We start from the raw sequence: 15,500 nt of genomic DNA on the forward strand, positions 1-15,500 counted from the left end.
AAACAAGTTTTTTTAAACTGGAATTAAGGAGCGACATTAAAACTTAAAATGAACAGAAATTACTCCGTATATGAAAGGGGCATTTCCTCCTCAACGCCCCGCTCTTTACGCTAAAGTTTTTTTACTGTTATAAAAAGTAGAGTTAAGAGAAAGAGTCAAACTTTAGCGTAAAGAGCGGGGCGTTGAGGAGGAAATGCCCCTTTCATATACGGTTTGATTTCTGTTCGTTTTAAGCTTTAATGTCGCTCCTTACTTCCAGTTAAAAAAACTTGTTTTTTTTTTTTTTTTTACTTAATTGGAACCAAAGGTTACTTTCAAAAAGTAGTTTAAAAACGATTTGGCTGACATCTATTATTTTTCTGGTGCTTTCGTCTTTAATAAATCAAATCGAACATTAAAATTGAAGTTTCTAGTAAGTTCATAGCCTATTAGGGTAACTAAGTTGTATTTATTCACACATTTTGAATTGATCCGAATTTATTAATGAGTATGATAACCTCGGTGCAAGATTCTCTTACCTAGACTAGCTGAAATAACAACTAAACAGTAGTTTAATTGATTCCCATTGTAGGCTAGTTGTATGGCCTAGGCTACTATGACAGTTAAGGGAAAACATGTAGTTTACGACACAATTTAGCTAGGGAGAAAGTGAACATGGTGAATATTAAGCAGTTCATATTATCCACCTACAAATAAACTGAACATAACACTAGATGCCATTTTTATGCTCTTTCTGTAGGCTATATAATAGGATAATTGCTTTGGTAAAATTCTAGTCCATTGACTTCTCGCTATCTTGGAAAGTTGTTGGGCTAGAGAATTGAAACTTTCAGGGATGTGTCTACAGGCTAAAGTATATCCTGGGAAGTGAGGTCTCTAACTAAACCCTTTCCCCCTCATCTATATAACGCAGCTTTTTGTGCATTACAGCTTATATTTTGGTCAAATTTGATCCTATGTTACTAATAAAAGTGTAAATCCTTGCTCACCTTAGAAACATTCAACTTTTCACTGTTTTTTAAGCTATTATATTCCATAATTAGTTCACCAGCATTGAGAAACAATTATTACCTTTTATGGTATAGTTCAAAATGGAATGTAGGCATTTAAAGGCACCCCATGTTTGAAAGTCTTATCTTTAAATGGCTTTTCACAGGGGTAATACAGATAAGATATTGAACTTTTAAGGGGCTTCTCACTCAAAATTATGATTTTTTGCTACAATTGGGTAAGGTTTATGTTATATGTGTGTCAATAACATCTATTTTGTAAATCATGACAACATAGAGAAAGTCAATTTCTTCAAGAAGGCACAATAATGATTCTTAGAAACCTGAAGAGAGGCAAAACAGAAATTTAGTGGGAAAAATAAGCACAAGTCCTAAATACATGATTGACATAATTGTAACAGATATGCTCTCTTTGGGGGAGTCAATTTCAAAAAATTAGAAAGATGTATTTGTAACTTACAAATGGGTGATCAGATCTTATGAAGTTTGATATTTAGAAGGATCTTGTGCTTTTGAGCTCTCATTTTAAATCCCGACCAGATCTAGTGACATTGAGGGGAGTTGGATGGGAAAACTGGAAATCTTGGAAGACGTGAAAATTGAGGTATCTTTATCTTGCAAATGGGTGGTCAGATCTTAATGAAACTTGATATATAGAAAGATCTTATGTCTCAGATGCTTCATATAGATGCTTATACAGAAATTACTCTGTATATGAAAGGGGTTTTTCCTCCTCAACACCCCACTCTTTATGCTAAAGTTTTTTACTGTTTTAAAAAGTAAAGTTAACAGAAAGTGTCAAACTTTAGCATAAAAAGTGGGGCGTTGAGGAGGAAAAACCCCTTTCATATACAGAGTAATTTCTGTATAAGCATCTATATTAAGCATCTCAGACATAAGATCTTTCTATATATCAAGTTTCATTAAGATCTGACCACCCATTTGCAAGATAAAGATACCTCAATTTTCATGTCTTCCAAGATTTATTTTCAGTTACTAGTTGCTTTTTCTCTGCCTCTAGTTCTGAAAATGCAATTCCTGTTATTTGAGTAGAATTTTGAGCCATATCAATGTTTTTTTTCAAAACTTAGAAAATGTATTTACATATCTTTAAAACCTCATAAAATTGAATTGAGCAAAGTTATGAAGCTGGAAACAATTTTGTTGTACTTCAATTAAGCAGAAGATCTATTTTGCAAAGTTTCACTTTTATAACACATATTTTTCAAGGTCATCAAAGGTCAGGGCCATCTAGAGAGAGAAGGAGTAGAGGTAGTTGCTTCAAAATACCTTCCTGTGACATGCTTTAGTCTGTAGATTCATCCTTGAAAGTCTCATTTTCCTAACCTAAACCCTTTCTGAGATAGCAAGAAGTCAATTAACTAGAATTTTACCAGATATTGAAATAGGTTTCAGCCTTACTATTTCATTATAGGTTAAATCCATTTTTCAAAAGTTGTATAATTCACAGACATTGATTTGTCAAGATTAAGTTGAATAAATGAAATTAAAAACAGGTCCACCATGTTTCATTCTTATTCTGTTAGGCCACTTAAAAACTATTGTTTGACCTATACTCAAAAAAATATTAAAGTCAACTGAAGAGACATGGCAGATGGAATGATGGAGAAATTGTTTTGAATATTTTATCCAACTTAACTGTGACAAATCAATGCTTGTAGATTACATAAATTTAACAAGGCAGGTTTTATAATGAAGTAATAAGTTTGAAACCAATGTTTTAACTGTTCTTCTTCTTTCCTTATGCTTTGGTTGAAGGACTTCACTTGTCCATTACACCCTCTTCTTACTGTTGGTGAACAGGCCCCCAAAAATGTTTTCATCACAAGGTTCCAATTCCAGAATTTCTTCTCCTCTCTTCTGTTTGGTTTGTGGAAAGTGCAGGTACTTGAGCTGCCTGTCCCCAGCCGTTTAAGGCCTAGAGGATGGCTGGTACCAATACAGCTCTTCCTAGTTCCTACTCACTCTAACTCTCTACAATAATGAGCCAGCTCATTTTCCAATGCCTTTTTCATGGTGAAAATACAATGGAATCATAAGGTAGCATTGATATCCTTTAGAATCTCCAAACTCTCCATGAAAATCGGAGGTGTAGAGCTCTTTGATAATGGATTTTTAAAGTGGAGTGCTGCTACAGTAGGCTGCAATCCTTGGTCTCATGTCTTAGCTAAAAGCTTTCTTCTTTTTGGAAAAAGGTCCTGGCAGTCAAATGGAATATGTTGGAAAGATTCTATTGTGTAGCAAAACCTACACAATAGGCTTTGCAACTGCTTGTCTATATTTTTCTTTATTTAAATAAACTGACCCAGCTTGGATTAGAAAATATATAGTGCTGGCCAATCTAGATTGAAATGGGGAAGAAAGCTGTGGAGATAACTTGGTCCAAATACAATTGATTCTGCTCCTCATTATATCCCTTATATTTTTTTGGCTAGACTTTGCAATCTGCTGCCTGCTGTGCAGTCTCATCTGCTACTTCATTTCTTTTGATTCCACAATGGCTGGGTACATGCTCGAACTTAACTTCTATTCCTTGTCTGGAAAGTTGTAGAAGGGAATTCTTAATTGCTGATAAATCACAGTCAAATTGAAATCTGGTATAAATATGCCTGCACCTGTCTTCCCTTCTCTTAGTGATCCATCTGTATATACTTCAAGGCATTCTAGGTAATTCATTTGTTTACACTTTAAAAATAGCTGAATTATTAACTATTGTAGAAGGTTATCCTTACTATTAGCAATCAGCTCAAGAATGACTTGAGGGGCAACCATTCTCCAAGGGAGGGAATCTGGTATAAGTAGACTATTAGATACTGTTTCAAATCTGCAATTCAAAATAGTTTCTTTGAACAGCTTAACTCCAGAGGGTAGTTTTTGGGATATGCCTCTTAGGTCTTTGAGAAGTGTAAAAGTGACAATGTGTTTAAGGCTGAAAGCTTGGATCTTTGTGAAGTACTTTGTTGATAGAATCTTCATTCTCTCTTCTATTTTTGGGACCTTAGCAATTCCCCTCAGTGTATCAACTGGAGTTTGGCTGGGAAGACCAAAGGCTATCCTAATAGCAGAATTCTAAAGGGTTTCAAGTAATTTAAGGTGCTTTTGTAATGTTGTACCATAAGCCTGGATTCCATATTCAATTATCCCTTGTAGATATGATTTATAAAAAACCATCAGAGTTTTTGAGGAGGATCCCCAAGAGGTTCCTGCCATTTGCTTCATTAGAACCAGTCTTATCGAAAAAGAGGTTTTGGTGGCTTCCAAATGTGTTTGCCATGTCAACCTTTTGTCAAAATGGACTCCAAGGTTCTTTGCTGAAGTTGCAGCTTCTAGAATTTTTCCACTTACCCTGATCTCTGGATTGGCAAGGGTATTTCTTTTCCTATGGAAAACTGTGACCTTGGTTTTTTTGGTGGACAATGGGACTCCATTATTCTTGGAATACTGGCAAATTTCTTGAAGAGTTATCTGTGCTGAATTTGAGGCTTCCTCTATGCTGGAGCTTTTGTGGCATGTTAGTAGGTCATCAGCAAACATGCTTCTAATATCAATGGTTGTGGAGGTTTTAAGGTCAGATATAAATGTAAGGAAAAGAAGAGGGCTTAAAATTGCTCCCTGCAGAAGGCCACGTTTTATTAATCAAGGGGATAAAAGTTCCTTCTCTACTCTTACATAAAAAGTTTGCCCTTCTAAATAACTTTCAACAAAAAGGCTTATTTTTTGTGGGAATCCAAACTTTAGCATTTTTGAAGTCATCCTTTTATGGCATACATTATTGTAAGCTCCTTCAAAATCATACAAGACTGCCACGGATATTTTTCCTTCTTCCAATCCTGTTTTTATAAAATTTTCTAATCTGACTGTATTATCTAGTGTGCTGTGATGTTTCCTGAAGCCTGTCTGCTCAGCCTGAATCAACTCGTTCTTTTCCATGAATCACTCTAGCCTTTTGTAGACCAATTTCTCTAATAATTGTCCCAGGTAGGGTAATATAGAAATAGGTTGGTAGGACTTAGGGTTGTTGCTTGGCTTCTGCATTTTAAGGACTGCTTTAATGATGGTGGGTTTCCATGAAAGTACTCTTAAGCCAACACTGGTTAAATACCATTAATATTCTTGTTCTGAATTTTTCAGGGCTTTTTATTAACCCCAGGTTGTCTAAATTGTCTATTCCAGGTGTTGAAGGGGTTTTCAAATTCTGAATAGCCATATTTAATTCATCTTTTGTGAAGGGTTTCAGTAATCTTTTCTTTCTACAAGTATACCAACAACATCGTTGTCTTGGGTGAGATTAATGTTAATAAGGCTACTATGTTTAGGGTATTCTCTAATAAGAACAACAACTCCTCCTCATCTTCTTAAAGAGCTCCTATCTTTCCTGTATATTTTATACCCTTGTATTTCCAATCTTTTGGCTTCATTTAAATTTGTTTCTTGGAGGCAGATTATATCCACTCTTCTTTTATTCATAAATTGTGTTAGTTGAGCTATTTTCTTTTTATTTGGTGAAATCATGTTCCTACTTGACTGCCATCTTGTTGGGGTTTGGGAGTTGTAGGGTGATTGCTTAATTGGTCATTATTCTAAGCCATTTCGGTAGTGGAGTCCCTGGAACTTTCTTTACTGCTTATAGATAGGATTGATTCCAGGTTTCTTGCTCTTGAGTTCATCTCTTGAAATATATTATTTGCAGAAGGGGAAATGTCAGGGTCAAAGAACATTTGAATAACTTCCATTTTCAGGAGAGCTTTCACTGACTCCTGGAAGTTGCTACTTTTAATAAGTTCCACTACAGCAATTGCTATCATCATTCCTTCTAATCTTTCTTTTATCTCTCTCACCAAGGCGCCTAGTCTTGCATTCTGGGGGTAATTTTGATGATGAGTAACTGGGGAAATTTTTGGTTGGGTTGTTGGTCTGGATGTTCCAGAAACTGAGGTTGAAGTAAGGGTTGATGTTACTGAGGCATAAAAAGTTTGATTTTAGATTTATGTGGCTGAATTTCAACTCCGGCAGGTTTGTGTTGCTTTTCAGATCAAGGTTGTAGGTTTAGGTGTGGGTCTATTAGTGGTAAGGGTTTGAGGTGTTAGTATATGTTTTTGCTGTTGTTTTTGAATTGGCCCTGTAGGACCAGGTAAGGGGCGCCACAGGATTGGGTCTTGAATGGGGTGTAAAGAGGTTGACGTTTTTAGAGCTTCTGTGGGGCCAGGAAGGGGGAGTTCTTTACATCATTACTGCTTCTGCTCCAATGGAAATCTGCTGTGTCTCTGCTATTCTTAAAATTTGGCAACGTTTTACATATGCTTTGCAATTAGTAGTTTCTATTGGTTTATGTGCTCTTTTGCAGTTTTTGCAAAAAGCTGATTTTGTGCAGCTTGTTTCAGTATGATCTTTCTCAGAGCATCTTATGCAAAAAATTTCAGTGGCTAAACATCTGTTTTCTGTATATCCAAATAGAAAACTTTTTTTCACTGCATCAGTTTTTCTTTGTATATCTTTATTGGCTTCTGATCTCCCATCAATTTTTTTTGTGGAGGAGTCTGTTGCTTGAGGATTAATACAACTGACTTACTTTCAAGCATCTGGTTGGCTACTTTCCTTTTTAGTCTTGTCACCTCTAGTACTTCAAGCTGATTTCCTCTCTCATGAAAACAGCTGCTTTTGATTTCTTCTGGTGAATAATCAGATGTGATATTGTATACCACCTTACAGGATTGCTTCTCTTTGAGTTGTATTTCTTCTGCCTTTACTGTAAAGTTAAGGACTTCTTTAATCTGCAGGGCTTGTTGTGTAAGTTGCCTATTCTACAAATAAATGTCTATGTCACCTGATCTGAGGACATTTACTTTAAAGTTAGACCTCAATTTGCCAAAGATGCACTTACATTTTTTTTCAATATCTTTTATTGAGAAGTGAATATCCTTATCTTCCCCTGAAAGCTGACATTTCACCCTGTAAGTAAGAAGGCCTTTTTTGGAGTTGTCTTGTTACTGGGGAAGGGAAGGGGAATCTTCAGGTCTCTCTCTCTTATTTCTTTTTGGCTGTTGGCCTATCTGAAAGCCATCTTTAGCGAGGTAATCAGGTGGTTGTGGTGTTGGTCTTTCTGTCCTTGGTGAATCATTTCCAGTTCAATATGTTACTATTTCTGAATCAGCTTCATCCATAGGTTGCTCTGGTGAGAGATGATTGACTATATATAATGGGGAAAATCCAGGGACACGCAGGGTCTTAAAACAAGTGGAATGACTTATCTGTGCAGTAGACATATGCCTGACACTCACAGTTTATATTCACAGTGGTATATCGCAAAATAAATAATTCTCTCAAATTTTTAGGAACCAAGTGGAACCAAATTTGAAAAATATCTACATTTACTATATTCAGAAAGAACATAAAAAATGGTATCTAGTGGTGTGTTCACTTTATTTTTAAGCCAATAATATGAACTACTCAATATTTACTTTATGCCAATATTACAATACACCACTTGATGTCTTTTCTTATGCTCTTTCATGGTATTGTCTTCAATTGCACTTGCCAGCAATAGGATCTTCCTGTAGATGCTGGTCAGTGATGATAGTGTGCTCAGGTGAGGCCCAAACTAATTGCCTGGGCTTGTTGTACCATTCTTTGTCAACTAATTATTATAATGACTCAAAGAAACTCCATCCTGATCAAACAATTTCCATAGACTCACCATCTAATTAGAAAATAATCTGCTAGGGTAAAAGACTTCTTTTTGGGAAAGATTGCTCTTTGTCAGCATTCCAGAAAATAAGATGAGTTTTTGGACCACCCCTATTTTACTACAGTATGATGCAATGCAAGTGTAGTAACAAGATCCCACCTTTTATCTGCTTTGTCTGTGGTCTTGTTCATATGAGCAGTTTAAAAGCAAAATTTTAATTTAAAATTTGTGAATTATGGAATAAATGTCAAGCAATTAAAGTTAAGTTTTTAGAATCAGAAAAAAATCAGCTTTCTGTTAATATGTGAATAAAGCTAAAACATTGAAAGGATATATACATCAAAATAGATTGTTGGTATTTCTAAAAAGAGGTCCTTGTAGATAAGTCAATAAAGTAACCTATACAACCTTGAGTTGGCATACGTCTTGAAAAGTTTTTGGTCATGTCCTCTTGTTTCTGAAGACATATCCAGTTGAATGATATTTTGATGTTTTTAAGGTTGAGCAGCTTGAATGTCATAATCATATCCCCTCTCTTTCTGTAATTAGCTAGTATGGACATATTCAATTTTTCAACCCAAGAGGGGTAAGGATTGTCATAGAAACCTCTGATGCATTTATTTGTACACCTCTGAATTGATTCTAGAGTTATTTTTTTTTGGTCTGATGTATTACTTAGGTTGGCAATACACATACCAAACTCTAGATTAGGCTGAGTTAAACCCTTAAAAGCTTTGAAACAACAGTCAGGGAGATACTTCTGAAATACTCTTAAATGTACCAAGAGTCTGACTAGCTTCTGCAGCAACAGTGTAAGTATGCAAACTAAACTTTAACTCTGCATCAACTAATAGACCTAAGTCATGTTTGGGATCGCACTGACAATAGGTTGTTTTGTTTTGTCCACTGACTCAATTGAGTACTGGTGTCTTAAGTTGTTTTTTTTTACCAAGGTAGATAACTTTACGTTTCTGGATTTTGAACTTCAGCTTCCGTGTCTCTGTCCAGCAAGTAAATGAGTCTAGGCCTGCTTGAATGGTTTCTATTTTTTTCTGCATTAAGGCTTATTTATTTTTGATGATAGAAGGTGATATATAGAAGGTGATGATAGAAAGCTGATGCAGATCACCAATGAATATATTGAATAAAGTTGGGCACAGGACTATGCCTTTAGGCACTCCATTTCTCAATTCTACAGGATCAGAGAGGAATGTTTGCCTATTTCCCCCAAAACTTTTAACTGCTTGTTTTTTATCATTTCTGTATTGAGATCAATAGCTCATAGCTTAATATGGAGCCTACTGGGAAACCCTGTTCTATAAGTTTGGTGACATATTCATATGCATTAATAAGGTTGGTTTCAACTGAACTAGCAGAATGGAAACCATGCTGGCACAGGGACAACAGGTTAACTTGAGCTAGATGTTGATTGACTTTGGAATTGACTGCTTTCAAGTATTTTCCCTACAGCAAGGGTAATACTGATTGGTAGCTAACTGTCTCATCTCTGTTATCACCTTTGTGCATTAGGGTAATATATGCTAGCTTCTATTCTGCAAATATGCACTTTGAATCTAGAGACTTCTGGAAAAGCTGGGTACATGGAAGAGACAGTTCAGAATGTGTCTCTTTTAGAAGTTGAGGGTGAATGCCACCTGGTCCAACTGATTTATTTGGGTTCAGGTTTTTAAGGTGGATTTGAAGGTCAACTTAACTGTTAGTAATAGGTGACATTATACTTAGGATGTCATGCTTAGGGAGATCTGGGGATGGAGCACTGTCTACAGGTGTGAAAGCAGAGACAAATTCATCACTAAGGGAATTTACTGTTGCTTGGGGATAATCAATTTTTACATCCATTTTGTACTAGTTGGGCAACTGAAAGTCTTCCAGGCGTTTTATCTGAGATATATTTCCAAAATTTCTTTGGACTTGATTTAGCTGATGCAGATATTGCCTCCTCTTGCTACTTAGAAATCTTTCTAGAGATTTTTCTCACCTGGTTGCAGGCATGTTTGTATCTTTCGTACATCATTTTGAGACTCACCTGATCAGTCAGCACACAATCTTCACTGACTGGCAAATACAGGATCATCCCTATTACTGGCAAGTGTGATTTAAGGTGATTTTAAGGTAATGATCTGCATTATTTACATTCTGTGAATGCAACCTCCAATGCTGTTTTTTTTTTCTGTTCCTGGCCATTTTTAATTCTTTTAACATAAATAGGAGTGTTTTGGGTTTGCATATCCCCTTTGTAGAAGAATATCTATTGACAGCATCAAGCAATAAACTTTTAATAGCACACCATGGATCTTTGACACTCATTGCATCAATGAAGGAACAATCTTTTTCTGCTAGTTCCTTTTGAATTAGACTATAATCCAAAGTCTGTATATAGGTGTTTTCTAAAGAATGACCTCTTTGGGTATAGTCTAAACCTACAGCTTATGATGATACAGCTTATTATGGTAGTAAAAGTTCTATACTCAGGACTGACTCATGGTCACTAACCAGGATAACATCTAGTAAGAAAGGCATTTGGCCATCCCTGTATCTAGTTCGAAAATTTAAAATCTGGTATAAAGAATGTATTTTTAGACATTTAAGGAAAGGCATTACCTAGTCAATTGTGGAGTCACCACAACCATCTATCTATTGAACTAATTGGATGTTAAAACCACCAACCGCAATCATGCCCCCACATTTGCTGCGATAGAATTAAATAAAGCAAGGATGGGGGAACTAGGACTTCTTTATAAGCCCTATATTCTTTATAAGAGTTATCCACACTTGTTCTATGTGTGGTTCATAATCAGAATTAATGTTAATGTTTTCTACCTTAAGTGATTTCCTTACATAAGTGGATATGCCTCTTCCATCCTGTTTACTTAGGTTGGAGTGCAATTCATATCCAGGTAACTGCATCTGAGTATTGTTATTGTGAATACCTGTCCACATAAATATCCACCCTGCTAGTTGATGTTGAACACTCAATTTCCTGCAACTTTGAGGTTAAACAGTCAGCACTACTAAAACTATTTTCAATGTACTATTCTTTCCATGTGTGCTCTGAGAACTAGTCCTAGACAATTCATCAATGCCTTCTACAGCATTTAGCTGAAAACTCACAGGATCATCAGAGTTAGAAGCGTGTCATCTAGCACTGTTGTAAGTTTTGTCTGACTGCCCATTATAAACACTGGGGTACTAACATCTAAAAAGGTTACACTAGACCGAGGGCTATATATGGTAACTGAGAAGCAGCTAGTTTCTTTGCATTGCAGCTGCTACTAAATGCTCCAGACAGTTTTTTGACACAATCTTATTTCCTTGAATCACTAGATCTCCTTCACTATTTGCTTTTCTGGAATGAAGTTCCTCATAAAGCTGTGTTCTTTTGATATGGTCTGATCTTGAAACATCGTTACAGAACTGTATTTGTCCAGCTTCTTTTTTTTCATACAATTTCTGCAAAATCCTTTCTGATTATTTTCCAAATCATACCCAGGCCTAACCAGGATATAATTTGAGGTACCGGTCCCTTAAATCCTTGATTAACTGCTTTTAAAATGTGTAAATCACTAATTGTACGTTGATTAGAACCGTCCTACGTTCAAATTTGCAACATCAATTTTGGATAAAATTTGAATATACTTAAAAAACTGGCCGTGAATAGTAATTTTGGTGAAAATTCCTTGTTAATATTACTACTAAAGAATTTCAGTTGGATAAAAAGGAGTATCGTTATTAGTATGGATGGAAATTGTGTGAGGCTTTTGATCTTCTATATAACTGAAGCCATCACAACCTCTACAATAGGATTTTCTTATCGTTCATACAAATAGAAAAAGAAAATAACGCCATTTGAAATTGCTGAGAACTAAGTTACCAGCAGTATTTGCCATCCCAAAGATGTTTTTTGGCGGGGCTAATGGTCACCTGCCTTGCCTTTTCCACCTCTGTGCTGGTAGATATGGGAATTTAACATTTTAGCTGATAGAGAAGCAATTTAATTCATTCCTTCTCCTGCCCTACCTCTGTCAACATTTATCTGAAGCGTCATAAAGAGTAAGCAGCTTTTCCATTAAAATGTTCTTTTTAGGAATCTACACTGCTCCCACCTAAACAATGACTCAACCCCTCCCCTCATTATAGCTGATAACAATTATAGATCACCAAAAGTAACCTAATTTCATTACAAATAAAGCGAATCAAGTTGGTTGAATCCAGTACTGCAACTGTTAGTTTCTCAGAATTTAAAATTGATTTTAAATTCATCTTCTTTGGGATAAAGTCGTAGTTCGGTGCCCTAAATTGTTGGAAAACAAGACTTTCCCCTGACCCAATCTGTGTGGTCACGTAAAAAAGAGCTTTAGATTTACGTTTTAATGAGCTCATTCCCAATTATCTTGGACTTTTGGTTTGATACAATGATCCCTGGAAAAAAAGAAAAAAACAAAAAAAAAACAAATACACATGCATCGATAATGTTTTTCAGAAAAAAGTGAAATTCCATATTTTTAAGATTGGAGCTTATTTGGTTAAAAAAAAGTGTTTTCCTATTTTAGCAATTGAGATGATATTTACGATTAAGGTTGGACACTGTTTCTTCCTGCTTGTTGTCAAAGGGTATTAAAAGGCTGTATTCATGCCCGAGAACGGGGAAAAATGTAAATAACTTGCTCATATTTGTTCAACATACCTCCTCCTTGGTATGATGGATTAATAAGGAAACCTTTCTTCTAATTAATCAGGAGGCCTTTCTTTGCAAAAAATTAACATATTGAAATCTAGTCAAGTTATGATATTTCTGGTTAATACTATCGTTTTTGGAGCCTACTTTTTGAAGGAGCTAAATAAATAATAAATAAATTTTACATGAAACTATCGCAAAGTTGGAAACTGGTTATTTTAATATGGAATTATGTTTATTTGTGTGATATACAAAAATAAAGTGATAATACAAAAAATGGCATTAATAAATATTAATAAACATAATGAACATGTTGATCCTTTTCGCTTTTTTGTAGTTAGGTCTGAAAAACTACGCACGAATTCAGGCATGTCTACACCTGATATAACAGTATAATAACGAATTTGTGTTTCCTTGAACGATACAATAACATACCGTTTAACTAATGCATGATTGGACGAATGTCCTAATCTGCAAACAATTACGCTCAGAGATTGACTCCCCTCTGCAGTAAGTGAAACTCTAAGAAACTGAAATATGAAAATAGCGTGTTCTTATATATAAAAAATAACTGCAATTTTTGCGCTGTTTCCGAATACATGGCATATATTAGGTTTCAAGTTATCTATCAAAAGTTACTAACAAATGAAAATTTGTTTGCTAACAAAATAGGAAACTGCACCATCAAATTTAGCTTATCTGAGAAGTCTTGAATTGAATTTCAATCTTTTATAATACTAAATCTCAAATGTCGTATGTATCCTGAGAATGAGTGACGGATGTATGTTAACTGATTTGTGAAGCAAGCTTTTTTTTTCTTTTTTTTTATGCATATAGCAGGAGTTTTAGGGAAAAGCTATTCTCCTTCTATCCAGGGTAGTCTAAATAAAATATTAATAATAGACGTAAATTAAATCTAAAAAATGTTCTTACGACGAAAGAAAAAGTTCCCTAGGGCCCTCTCTCTTTACGCTAATTTTTACCTTATCCTTTCTTGAAAGTTTTGCCAACGTGAAGTATTGCAGTAGCGTTTGGAAGGCCACTGAAAAAAGGGTTGTGGCAGCAACACTGTATGTTATTGTGCTTGATTTTTTCGCCATCAATCAGAAACTATAGCTGTCAACCCCTTAAATGGTATGGAAAAACGATAAATCACCAGAAACTTATTTTAGAAGAAATGCTCACATGTTCCTTAAAGACAGTGTCAAAGTAAACTGTTTGAAATATAATCCTGAACAGCTAGGGATGGATGCATAGTGATAATTAAAAAGGGTAAAAATCCTCCAGAGCCATTGCTGGCACATAGAGCGTCAAATCGACGTTTTAGTTGCTGGGTCTTTTTTAAAGGCACAATTAGTAAGCATGTCACCCAACCTTGCTGTGACGGGGATTGAACCCTAGACTATGCATTGCCAAGCAGAGCATCAATCCATTGTGCTACAACCCAATTATGGTACTAATTAGGCTATATCAAACAATGCTGCAAGTTTAGATACCTAACATTGCAAATGATTAGGTTACACTGGCTACAAAGTCAATAAAACTGATACAGTTGTCAAACTCCTTCTTATATACTATGGCCATCTTCCGTGATGAGGAGTCGATATCTTTTGCTAGTAGGTATACCCATTATTGGCTTCTGATGCATGAGAGGATGCGAAAAATTCGGTTCAGTGTCTGCTACGGACGGGGACGTGCAAGTAAGAATATGTTGTTAGAGACTAGTCAACTTCAGAGGGAAGGTGTAAAAACTTATTCAAATTATTTTGGCCTTTTTTAGTATCCCCGCAGGATTTAGCCTCTGTTGGGGAAGTTTAAAAGGGTATTAATGTACCCTTTCTAGTGAAAATTCCCCCTGAAAAAACTCAAGTCCTCGGACTATTCCCCCATGGAAGAATCTCCCTATGAATCTAATAATAGCTATCATTCTTGAATCCGTATTAGCGGTAAATTTTTCTTACAGGGCAATTTTTTTTAACGTGTATTTAAGTTTTTGGCTATTATGGGCCATGACTTTCTCTGTGCTAAGTTGCAGCTCAATGTTGCTGGTGCAACCATGAGATTCAAGTGTATTTGGGCCTTGACATGAAAAGTTTTGCTAATTTCAAATATATAAGACATAATGAATAATTTATTGTTTATAAAGGGGGGGGGAAGGAAGGAAATGTTTATCATTCAAGCATTATAAAATAAAACACTTGAATAAAAATTAACCAATGAACAAAGATTATTTCATTTGAGTCACTTTGATTCACTTCATACAGAAAAGGCTGGATTACATTTTCTAGTAATGTTATTGATTTGAAAAGAATTAAACTGATCAGGCTTGAATTGAATGAGGGTTGAGCCAAACAGAGTTGGCCTAAACGGAGGTTGAGTTGAATGAGGTTTGAATTGCATAGGGGTGGATTTAAATGGGAGTTCAGTTAAACATGGGCTGAGTTTTATAAGGGTTCAATTGCATGGGGCAAGGTTGAATGGAGGTTCAATTAAATAGGTATTGTGTTAAATGGGGGCTGAGATACAAAAGAATTCAGTAGCTTAGGAACTGAACCACAGGAACAGGATATTTATTCCTACCCTTTCCCCCCATACCCTGTTCTATATTTGCCTTTAGTTCCATGGAGAGTTAGACAATTTGGGCATTGAAATGCACTCTTTGTGGTATCTGTCACCCCCTATCTATACACTGACCCAGAACCCCCCTCCCACCCCTTTCATAATAGCTGATGCTAAATTATACATCACTGCACATAATCTTATGAAAGACAAAGTGAATTAGCTTAGTTCAATCAAGTTTTAGATACATATTCATATTAACCATTTATCATTTATGGACTTCGTGGCTTTTCAGGAATGAATGTGTCACCATGGGGTGCTACTTCCAATGCAACTGGGAAGCTGAATACATGGTTATTTGATACTTTTAAATTGACTGGCTATCTCAGAACTTCCAATCAATAGCAACTTGGTCCCCTTTTGGCAAAATTGTAGTTTGGTGCCACCAAATGGCAGGAAAAGCCACTCCCATGGCACAATCTTTTTGGTTACTTAAAAAGGACAGTGGAACTTTTGATTTCTGTTTCAA

General features: G+C 35.6%; 1 protein-coding gene across 3 annotated transcripts in view; it reads left to right on the forward strand.

Moving 5' to 3' along the window:
* Nucleotides 1-324: 324 nt before the first annotated feature.
* LOC136036167 (ATPase family gene 2 protein homolog A-like) overlaps nucleotides 325-15,500 on the forward strand; it is a 119,357-nt gene continuing 104,181 nt past the window's right edge. The window contains exon 1 of one of the 3 annotated variants that reach the window (XM_065718231.1): nucleotides 325-412. The gene's annotated coding sequence lies outside the window, so the exon portion shown is untranslated. The other 2 variants (XM_065718232.1, XM_065718233.1) reach the window with 2 other exon arrangements.

The sequence above is a fragment of the Artemia franciscana genome, chromosome 15, assembly GCF_032884065.1.
Source record: "Artemia franciscana chromosome 15, ASM3288406v1, whole genome shotgun sequence".
NCBI classification, from domain to species: Eukaryota; Metazoa; Arthropoda; class Branchiopoda; order Anostraca; family Artemiidae; genus Artemia; species Artemia franciscana.